Source organism: Arachis hypogaea, chromosome 15 (assembly GCF_003086295.3).
Source record: "Arachis hypogaea cultivar Tifrunner chromosome 15, arahy.Tifrunner.gnm2.J5K5, whole genome shotgun sequence".
NCBI classification, from domain to species: Eukaryota; Viridiplantae; Streptophyta; class Magnoliopsida; order Fabales; family Fabaceae; genus Arachis; species Arachis hypogaea.
The window spans coordinates 105,380,295-105,392,503 of NC_092050.1; the positions used below are offsets into that span (position 1 = coordinate 105,380,295).

At 37.8% G+C, this 12,209-nt stretch overlaps 1 non-coding gene across 1 annotated transcript; it reads right to left on the reverse strand.

The window, feature by feature from the left end:
- Positions 1-8,547: 8,547 nt before the first annotated feature.
- Positions 8,548-8,655, reverse strand: LOC112752154 (small nucleolar RNA R71). Its single transcript, XR_003176601.1, has one exon. It is a non-coding gene; the product is annotated as a small nucleolar RNA R71 (small nucleolar RNA).
- Positions 8,656-12,209: the final 3,554 nt, after the last annotated feature.

A 12,209-nucleotide genomic window follows, 5' to 3' on the forward strand; every position in this document is an offset into this window, starting at 1 on the left:
GACCCAAGTCACCAAATGCATCCGAATCTACTCTCATTTAAATCCAAAGCAAGCAAAGCCCATATCATCACTCAAAGGCACAAGAGATAGTTAGAATGGAAATTTCATTTAAATTGTAATTTGTTTTCAATTTCAATTTCAATTTTTGTAAAGCCTATATAAAGGCATCAATTCCATTTCATTAGGTAGGCTGGCTCTGCTAGAGAACAATAGGAGTAGGAGTAGAGAGCTCTTTGTTTAATTTTTCCTTTTTGAACTTAAGAATTACAAACCAGATCTGTGTTTTCTTTTCTTTCTGTTTCATTTTCCTTCCTCTGCAATTTCCTTTCTGTTTTGATTGAGAGAGCAATTGAGCTCTTGGCTTTCTTTCTGTTTTTGCTATTTTAGTGAAATTGTTAATTTCTCTTTGAAGATTTCAGAATTGATCTAAGTCTTCTTGCTAATTTACTCTTCTGCACTTCTACCTCTCTGCAATTTTTACATTTCTGTTCTTGATTCAATTTAATTTACTCTTCCTGCAAGTTTAAAATTTTGTCATTTGTTCTGAGCTCTAATTTACAGCTTCTATTTAATTTTCCAGCACCTAACCCCTTTACATTTTGCTGTAATTTACCTTTCTTGCTCTCTAAGCTTTCGTCCAATCTATATTCTGCTGATTTACATTTGATGTAATTTACATTTCTTGTTCTTTAAGGTTCTGTCAATTTACTTCCTGCAAGTGAGATCTGCTGCAATTTTACTTTCCTTGTCATTTAAGCTTCATCTAATTTACATTCTACTCTTTACTTTCACTGCAATTTACTTTCTGCATTTTTAAATTCCTATCAACTTCCTTTCTGTTGGTCACATTTCACTTAATTTACCAATACTAGCTTGACTAAACTAATCACTCACTAAAGTTGCTTGATCCATCAATCCCTGTGGGATCGACCTCTCTCTAAGTGAGTTTTACTATTTGATGCGACCCGGTATACTTGCCGGTTAGTTTTGTGTAGAATCTGATTTCCACCCATCAAGTTTTTGGCGCCGTTGCCGGGGATTGATTTAGATCAACAATGATTAAGTGGGTAAGAAGTCTAGATTAAGTATTTTCTTTGTTTTTGTTTTCTGTTTTAAAGTGACACTAAGGTGTTTGAGTTATTGCCTCACTAAGAAATTCTTCTCTGAGATATGAATTTCAATTTTCATTGGTGTTGTATTTTACAAAATTCAAATGGAGTTCAACTCATCTTATGATCAAACAAAATTTATGGGATATTACCCACCATCACCAATTTCTAATGATGGCTGGGGATATCACCAACAAATTACAAATCCTAAGCACTCCAATCCATGGATATATACTTTAGAGACACAAGATGAGTAAGAGAATCATATGGGATATTTTCCACCATCATAGCTTGATTCAAGTCATTACTCTATTGGTGGCTAGGAATATCACCAAGAATCAATAGATTATGAGCAATCCAACCAATGGGGATATGCTAATCAAGATAATTCCATGGAATACCACCCAACACCACAAAATAATTCATATTATTGTGCTAATGGTGGCTGGGTGTATCACCAAGGAATGAAAGAGCATGAACACCTCCCAGAGCCACAAGATGACTCGTACTGCTATAACAACCACTCATATTGTGACTGGGAGGGGCAGAATCAGAGGGATCTTGATGATCCATGCTTTGTTCATAAAGAAACATCATCACTGGAGTGTGCTTTCAACAAATTCATGCAAAATTGTCCACCAATACCACAAGAAGATCCATACTATGATGAATTCAACAATTCTTCTAGTTTTGCTTGGGAGGACCAAAATCAGAGAGCATTGGACAATTCATACCCCACATATCAAGAGCCATCATCACTTGAGCATACCTTCAATTCATTTATGCAAAATTGTCCAACCTCACCTCCCATTTCTTCACTTGAAAATTCTTCATCACTTGATTATGCCTCAACACAAAGCCTCCTCCAAGATCCATACAACTCATTCCACCAACCACAAAACTTATTCCATAATCTACAAGATTCATTCTATACCACTCAAAACAATCTCACCACAATGCATCCATATCCACAAGATTTCCCTCAACCTTCATCTTTTGAGCTAGTAGCTGAGGATCCCATTCAAAAGTCCAGAGAGTTATTGGAAAGACAAGAATAACTCCTTGAAGAACAAAAACAATTCTGGACAGAGCAAGAATTCCTCTCCAAGAAAATAGATGGGAACTTGGAGCAAATGAGAAGAAACTTAGAGCTGCTGAGCAAGGAAGATGAAGACTAATTGGTGGATGTGAAGGAAGAAATGGAAGAACAAGAAAAAGAGGTCTCTGTGTCAAGTGAATTTTTAGTAAAGAAAGAAGAGGTAGTGGAGGTAATTGAACCTGAGGTTGCATATCTACAAAAGTCACTTGAGATGACAAGGGAACATGAAAACTCACAACCCTCACAAACTTCTCTGAACCAAAACGTCTCAGCACTTGAAACCATGATTGAAAGATATGAAGAGGAGATGAAGAAATATTGGGAAGAACAACAAGTCTCCTCCATGAAAGAGCTATTAAGTCAAATGTTGAATGTAAAAGAGGAAGTGGAAGAACCAGAAAGTGAGGAGGACAATCAACAAAATCCAAACTCAAGTGAAGCTGAGGATTACATAGAGGAAGGGCTCATGGAACCACCAATTCAAAAGGCTCTAGATGAAGACAAAACTCCAATAATCACACAGCAACCAAGTCTTGAATCCAAATAAGTGAAGGCAAATAACAAGAGCACCAATCCTACCCCTGATCCAGCAAGCAAACTCAATCAAGCCATTAACAAAAGAAAGCTTGCTAAGGAGAGACCAAGACAGGGGGCACTAGCTGAATCTTCTCCCCTCTTGAGGTCATTCCTCTTAACAAACTAGAAGAAGAGGAATAAAGTGAAAAATAACATGTCAAGCTAATGACACTAAAAGAGCGCTTGTTGGGAGGTAACCCAACCTTAGGTAACATTTTATTCCTTTGCTTTGTTCATTTTCTCTGTCTATTTTCTTTAGACTTCAATAAATTGGCATATGATTACATTCTAAGTTTGGTTTTGCCCTGCAACAATTTATTTTCAATCTCTCTGGATGATTACATCAAAATTGAAAGTGTCACACTAAGATTCTAAGTTTGGTGTGCCACTTAATTCTCTATGCAATTCATTAAGCAACACCACTTGTCTGCATAATCATAATACCCTTTGCAGTGTTATCTTTCTTTTAGTTAGACAATTTTAGTTTTCTTTTTGTTTTAGTCATTTACTTGTTTTTAATGCTTTCTTTTATTAACTATTTTTGTTAATACATCACCAAGAGATCCTTATTCATGACAGATTCTTGGCTTGGTGATTGTACTTAACATATAACAGTTTCATTTGCTTAGTTTTAGTTCAAATAAATTGACATATGATTGCATTCTAAGTTTGGTGTTGCTATGCAACAAAATTTGGTTCCAATCCTTACTAGATACTTGCATCAATTCCAAGTGAAAGTGTCACACTAAGTTTAATATGTCACTTATCTTTTATGCAATGTATCATGCACACTCTCTTATGTTTGCAATCACAATGTCTATCTCTGTCTCTTGTGCCTTGATTTTTATCTTTAATTTTGCTTGCTTAGAACACATGTACTACTAACATTTTATTGTGTAAGACATTCATGATCCATCTTAGCCCCATAGCCATTGTTCTAATTGTTGCTTGAGGATGAGCAAGCATTTTGAGTTTGGCAAGGGAAGAAGAAGAATGGGAGGAAAATGACAACAATAGGGAAGATAAATTGCAAGGTTGTAAAGTTCCTTTTCCTCTCATTTGTTTCCAGCACTTTAAATTGCATGATTGTCTTTATCTTCTCTGTTTACATGTGTGTATAAATAAGCATAGCCTGAATTTTGGTTGTAGTATGGTGCTGTGCCATTATGACTACCAACTTGAGTTTTGTGAGTCCAAAGCAGTCAAAGCATCATGATCATAAACAAAAAAGGAATTTAAGAAGAACTTAGCATGTTCATACAAGTATTGGAAAGCTAGTATGGTTATATTTTGCTCAATTGTATTAGATTTTATTTAATTGAAGTTTTCATCTAGGACATTTTATGAAATCTTTTGAAATCATAAAAACCTTGAAAAAGCAATTAAGGCAAGAAAAGAAAAAGGGAAAGAATGAGAAAGCTGAAGGCTCTGAGTACCAATGACAATTTCATTGTTAAGTACTTGTGGTGTTTATGTATCAAGCAAAAAGCTTGAAAACAAAACACTTAGAAGTCAAGGCTAGGCTCAAGTGCAAAAGTGATGAGCGGATAATTTATACGCTTTTTGACATTGTTTTTAGTATATTTTTAGTAGGATCTAGTTACTTTTAGGGATGTTTTCATTAGTTTTTATGTTAAATTCACATTTCTGGATTTTACTATGAGTTTGTGTGTTTTTCTGTGATTTCAGGTATTTTCTGGCTGAAATTGAGGGACTTGAGCAAAAATCAGATTCAGAGGTTGAAGAAGGATTGCTGATGCTGTTGGATTCTGATCACCCTGAACTCAAAGTGAATTTTCTGGAGCTACAGAACTCGAAATGGCGCGCTTCCAATTGCGTTGGAAAGTAGACATCCAAGGCTTTTCAGCAATGTATAATATTTTATACTTTGGCCAAGTTTAGATGACGCAAACTGGGGTTCAACGCCAGCTCTCTGCCCAAATCTGGCGTCCAGCGCCAGAAAAGGATCCAAAACCAGAGTTGAACGCCCAAACTGGCACAAAAACTGGCGTTCAACTCCAAGAAGGACCTCTACACGTGCAACACTCAAGCTCAGCCTAAGCACACACCAAGTGGGCCCCGGAAGTGGATTTATGCATCAATTACTTACTTCTGTAAACCCTAGTAGCTAGTTTATTATAAATAGGACCTTTTACTATTGTATTAGGTATCTTTGATCAGTTGTATGCTATCTTAGATCACGTTTGAGGGCTGGCCTCTCGGCCATGCCTGGACTTTCACTTATGTATTTTTAACGGTAGAGTTTCTACACTCCATAGATTAAGGTATGAAGCTCTGCTGTTCCTCAAAGATTAATGCAAAGTACTACTGTTTTCTATTCAATTCATCTTGTTTCGCTTCTAAGATATTCATTCGTACTTCAATCTGAATGTGATGAACGTGACAATCATCATCATTCCCTATGAACGCGTGCTTGACAACCACTTCCGTTCTACCTTAGACTGAATGAGTATCTCTTAGATCTCCTAACCTGAATCTTCATGGTGTAAGCTAGAATGATGGCGGCATTCAAGAGAATCCGGAAGGTCTAAACCTTGTCTGTGGTATTCCGAGTAGGATTCAATGAATGAATGACTGTGACGAGCTCCAAACTCGCGATTGCGGGGCGTTAGTGATAGACGCAAAAGGATAGTAAATCCTATTCCAGCATGATCGAGAATCGACAGATGAATAGCTGTGCCGTGACAGGGTGCGTTGACCATTTTCACTGAGAGGATAAGATGAAGCCATTGACAAGGGTGATTCCTCCAGACAATTAGCCGTGCCGTGACAGGGCATTTGGATCATTTTCCCGAGAGAAGACCGAAAGTAGCCATTGACAATGGTGATGTATCACATAAAGCCAGCCATGGAAAGGAGTAAGACTGATTGGATGAAGATAGCAGGAAAGCAGAGGTTCAGAGGAACGAAAGCATCTCTATTCACTTATCTGAAATTCTCACCAGTGATTTACATAAGTATTTATATCCCTATCTTATTAATTACTTTCGAAAACTCCATTAGTATTTTATATCCGCCTGACTGAGATTTACAAGGTGACCATAGCTTGCTTTATACCGACAATCTCCGTGGGATTCGACCCTTAATCACGTAAGGTATTACTTGGATGACCCAGTGCACTTGCTGGTTAGTTATGCGAAGTTGTGAAGATATGTTTAGACCATGGTCCTGTGCATCCGTTTTTGGTGCCATTGCCAGGGAATCAATTTCGAACAACAATTCACAACCTGAGTAGCAATTTCGCATACCAAGTTTTTGGCGCCGTTGCCGGGGATTTTTCGAGTTTTCGGCAAGCTTTTGGTCCGGTAACATCAGTGCCAAGTTTGATCCGGCAACAACACCAAGTTTTTGGCGCCGTTGCCGGGGATTGTTCGAGTTTGGACAACTGACGGTTCATCTTTTTGCTCAGATTAGGTAATTTTCTTTTGTTTTCTTTTCAAAAATTTTTTCAAAAATACTTCAAAATTTTCTCACCTGTTTTCGAAAAAAAAAATTTATTCAAAATTTTTAAAGAATGAATTCTAGTGTTTCATGAAGCATGTGAAGCCTGGCTGGCTGTAAAGCCATGTCTAAATTCATTTGGACTGAGGCTTGCAATTTGTTATCAAGAGCAAGCTAGTTGTTGCTAATCCACCTGCTGCTATTCCTGATTTACATGCTGAAGCTTGGCTGGCCATTGGCCATGTCTAGTGTTTTGGACCGGAGCTTTCATTGAAAGCTTGGCTGGCTAGTGAGCCATGTCTAATTCCTGGACTGAGGCTTTAGACTAACATGGCAAGATTCCTGGAATTCATATTAAAAATTTTGGAATCCTTATTTTTTCTTTTACAAATAATTTTCGAAAAAAAATACAAAAAAAATTAGAAAATCATAAAAATCAAAAATATTTTTTGTGTTCTTGTTTGAGTCTTGAGTCTTGAGTCATGTTATAAGTTTGGTGTCAATTGCATGTGCATCTTGCATTTTTCGAAAATTCTCATGCATTCATAGTGTTCTTCATGACCTTCAAGTTGTTCTTGGTAAGTCTTCTTGTTTGATCTTTGTATTTGCATGTTTTGTGTCTTTTCTTGTTTTTCATATGCATTCTTGAATTCTTAGTGTCTAAGCATTAAAGAATTCTAAGTTTGGTGTCTTGCATGTTTTCTTTGCATTAAAAATTTTTCAAAATTGTGTTCTTGATGTTCATCATGATCTTCATAGTGTTCTTGGTGTTCATCTTGACATTCATAGCATTCTTGCATGCATTCATTGTTTTGATCCAAAAATTTCATGCATTGCATCATTTTAGTGTTTTTCTCTCTCATCATAAAAAAAATCAAAAATCAAAAAAATATCTTTCCCTTTTTCTCTCATCAAATTCGAAAATTTGGATTGACTTTTTCAAAAATTTTTAAAATCAAGTTGTTTCTTATGAGTCAAATCAAATTTTCAATTTGAAAATCTTATCTTTTTCAAAATCTTTTTCAAAAATCAAATCTTTTTCAAATTTCTTAGTTATTTTCGAAAATTCCAAAAATATTTTTCAAAAATCTTTTTCTTATTTTTATATCAAATTTTCGAAAATAACAATAACAATTAATGTTTTGATTCAAAAATTTCAAGTTTGTTACTTGCTTGTTAAGAAAGATTCAAACTTTAAGTTCTAGAATCATATCTTGTGATTTCTTGTGAATCAAGTCATTAATTGTGATTTTAAAAATCAAATCTTTTTCAAAAACTAATTTCAATCATATCTTTTCAAAAATATCTTCTTATCTTATCTTTTTCAAAATATGATTTCAAAATATCTTTTCTAACTTCCTAACTTCTTACCTTTTCAAAATTTGTTTCAACTAACTAACTAACTTTTTTGTTTGTCTCTCATCTTTTTCAAAACTACCTAACTAACTCTCTCTCTCTCTAATTTTCGAAAATATCTTCCCTCTTTTTCAAAATTTCTTTTTAATTAAACTAATTATTTTATTTTTTATTTGAATTTTCGAAAAAAAACTATTAACCCTTTTCAAAATTAATTTTCGAAAATTACTAACCTTTTTCAAAAACTATTTTCAAAAATCACTAACTCTTTTTCAAAAATTATTTTTGAAAATTCTCCCTCTCTCATCTCCTTCTATTTGTTTATTCATCTACTAACATCTCTCCCTCACTCACAAAAAAAAAGAGAGGATCTCTATTATTATTATTTTTCTGTGCCCTCTTCTTTGTCATATGAGCAAGAGTAAAGACAAGAATATTCTTGTTGAAGCAGATCCAGAACCTGAAAGAACTCTAAAGAGGAAACTAAGAGAAGCTGAATTACAACAAACCAGCAAGCACCTGTCAGAAATTATCAAACAGGAAAAGGAGATGGCAGCTGAAAATAATAATAATGCAAGGAGAATGCTTGGTGACTTTACTGCACCAAATTCCAATTTACATGGAAGAAGCATCTCCATTCCTGCCATTGGAGCAAACAACTTTGAGCTGAAACCTCAATTAGTTTCTCTGATGCAGCAGAACTGCAAGTTTCATAGACTTCCATCTGAAGATCCTTTTCAGTTCTTAACTGAATTCTTGCAGATATGTGATACTGTTAAGACTAATGGAGTAAATCCTGAAGTCTACAGGCTCATGCTTTTCCCTTTTGCTGTAAGAGACAGAGCTAGAGTATGGTTGGACTCTCAACCTAAGGATAGCCTGAACTCTTGGGATAAGCTGGTCAAGGCTTTTCTAGCCAAGTTCTTTCCTCCTCAAAAGCTGAGCAAGCTTAGAGTGGATGTTCAAACCTTCAGACAGAAAGAAGGTGAATCCCTTTATGAAGCTTGGGAAAGATACAAAGGACTGACCAAAAAGTGTCCTTCTGACATGCTTTCAGAATGGACCATCCTGGATATATTCTATGATGGTCTGTCTGAGTTATCTAAGATGTCATTGGATACCTCTGCAGGTGGATCCATTCACCTAAAGAAAACACCTGCAGAAGCTTAAGAACTCATTGACATGGTTGCAAATAACCAGTTCATGTACACTTCTGAGAGGAATCCTGTGAGTAATGGGACGCCTATGAAGAAGGGAGTTCTTGAGATTGATACTCTGAATGCCATATTAGCTCAGAACAAAATATTGACTCAGCAAGTCAATATGATTTCTCAGAGTTTGAATGGAATGCAAGCTGCATCCAACAGTACTCAAGAGGCTTCTTATGAAGAAGAAGCTTATGATCCTGAGAACCCTGCAATAGCAGAGGTGAATTACTTAGGTGAACCTTATGGAAACACCTATAACTCATCATGGAGAAATCATCCAAATTTCTCATGGAAGGGTCAAAAGCCTCAACAAGGCTTTAATAATGGTGGAAGAAATAGTTTTAACAATAATAAACCTTTTCCATCATCCACTCAGCAACAGACAGAGAAATCTGAACAAAATACTTCTAATTTAGCAAACTTAGTCTCTGATCTATCTAAGGCCACTGTAAGTTTCATGAATGAAACAAGATCTTCCATTAGAAATCTGGAAGCACAAGTGGGCCAGCTGAGTAAAAGGATCACTAAAATCCCTCCTAGTACTCTCCCAAGCAACACAGAAGAGAATTCAAAAGGAGAGTGCAAGGCCATTGACATAAGCACCATGGCCGAACCTGTAAGGGAAGGAGAGGACGTGAATCCCAAGGAGGAAGACCTCCTGGGACGTCCAGTGATCAATAAGGAGCTTCCCTCTGAGGAACCAAGGGACTCTGAGGCTCATCTAGAGACCATAGAGATCCCATTAAACCTCCTTATGCCATTCATGAGCTCTGATGAGTATTCCTCTTCTGAAGAGAATGAGGATGTTACTGAAGAGCAAACTGCCAAGTTTCTTGGTGCAATCATGAAGCTAAATGCCAAATTATTTAGCATTGCTACTTGGGAAGTTGAACCTCCCTTATTCATCAATGAACTAAGTGATCTGGATCAACTGACATTGCCTCAGAAGAGACAGGATCTTGGAAAGTTCATAATACCTTGTACTATAGGCACCATGATCTTTAAGGCTCTGTGTGACCTTGGTTCAGGAATAAACCTCATGCCCCTCTCTGTAATAGAGAAACTGGGAATCTATGGGGTGCAAGCTGCTAAAATCTCATTAGAGATGGCAGACAATTCAAGAAAACAGGCTTATGGACAAGTAGAGGACGTGTTAGTAAAGGTTGAAGGTCTTTACATCCCTGCTGATTTCATAGTCCTGGATACTGGAAAGGAAGAGGATGAATCCATCATCCTAGGAAGACCTTTCCTAGCCACAGCAAGAGCTGTGATTGATATGGACAGAGGAGAATTATTCCTTTAATTGAATAAGGACAACCTTGTGTTTACAACTCAAGGATCCCTCTATGCATCCATGGAGAGGAAGCAGAAAAAGCTTCTCTCAAAGCAGAGTCAACCCAAGCCCCCACAGTCAAACTCTAAGTTTGGTGTTGGGAGGCCACAACCAAACTCTAAGTTTGGTGTTGAACTCCCATATCCAAACTCTAAGTTTGGTGTTGGAGGGTCTCAACAATGCTCTGAACATCTGTGAGGCTCCATGAGAGCCCACTGTCAAGCTATTGACATTAAAGAAGCGCTTGTTGGGAGGCAACCCAATTTTTATTTATCTAACTATATTTTCTTAGTTATATGTCTTTATAGGTTCATGATCATGTGGAGTCACAAAATAAATATAAAAATTGAAAACGGAATCAAAAACAGCAGAAGAAAAATCACACCCTGGAGGAAGCATCTGCCTAGCGTTCAACGCCAGAACAGAGCATGGTTCTGGCGCTGAACGCCCAAAATGGGCAGCATCCTGGTGCTGAACGCCCAGAACAAGCATGGTTCTGGCATTCAACGCCAGAAATGGCAACAAATGGGCGTTGAACGCCCAAAATGGGCACCAACCTGGCGCTGAATGCCCAGAGTTGTGTGCAAGGGCATTTTACATGCCTAATTTGGTGCAAGGTTGTAAATCCTTGAACACCTCAGGATCTGTGGACCCCACAGGATCATCTCAGGATCTGTGGATCCCACAAGAACATCTCAGGTTCTGTGGACCCATAGGATCCCCACCTACCTCCACTCACTTCTTCTCACCCCTCTTTCACACAATCCCATAAACACTCTTCCCCAAAACCCTTCACCTATCACCTCCATCCCTCTTCCCTATTAAACCTTCACCACTCACATCCACCCACTCTTCCCAATAAACCTACCTCATAAACTCTACCTACCTTCAGAATTCAAAACCAATTTCCCACCCAAACCCACCCATATGGCCGACCCTTAACCCCTCCTCCCTTCCCTATATAAAGTCCTCCATTCTTCATCAAATTCACACAACACACCCCTCTACACCCTTCTTGGCCGAAATATTACCCACTCTCCCTCTCTTCCATTTCTTCTTCTTCTTCATCTATTCTTTCTTTTATTGCTCGAGGACGAGCAAAATTCTAAGTTTGGTATGGTAAAAGCATAAGCTTTTTGTTTTTCCATTACCATTGATGGCACCTAAGACCGGAGAATCCTCTAGAAAGGGGAAAGGAAAGACAAAAGCTTCCACATCCGAGTCATGGGAGATGGAAAGGTTCATCTCCAAAGCCCATCAAGACCACTTCTATGATGTTGTGGCCAAGAAGAAGGTGATCCCCGAGGTCCCTTTCAAACACAAAAGAAATGAGTATCCGGAGATCCGACATGAAATTCAAAGAAGAGGTTGGGAAGTTCTAACAAATCCCATCCAACAAGTCGGCATCCTAATGGTTCAAGAGTTCTATGCCAATGCATGGATCACCAAGAACCATGATCAAAGTAAGAACCCGGATCCAAAGAACTATGTTACAATGGTTTGGGGGAAATGCTTAGATTTTAGTCCGGAAAATGTGAGGTTGGCGTTCAACTTGCCAAACATGGAAGAGAACGCACGCCCCTACACAAGGAGAGTCAACTTTGATCAAAGGTTGGACCAAGTCCTTATGGACATATGTGTAGAAGGAGCTCAATGGAAGATTGACTCCAAAGGCAAGCCGGTTCAACTAAGAAGATTGGACCTCAAGCCTGTAGCTAGAGGATGGTTAGAGTTCATTCAATGCTCAATCATTCCCACTAGCAACCGGTCTGAAGTTACTATAGACCGGGCCATCATGATCCATAGCATCATGATTGGAGAAGAGGTGGAAGTTCATGAGATTATACCTCAAGAACTCTACAAGGTGGCTGACAAGTCCTCCACTATGGCAAGGTTAGCCTTTCCTCACCTTATTTGCCAACTATGCAATTCGGCTGGGATTGACATAGAGGGAGATATCCTCATCAAAGAGGACAAGCCCATCACTAAGAAAAAGATGGAGCAAGCAAGAGAGCCCACTCATGGAGCTCAAGAGGCGTATGAAGCTCATCACCATGAGATCCCGG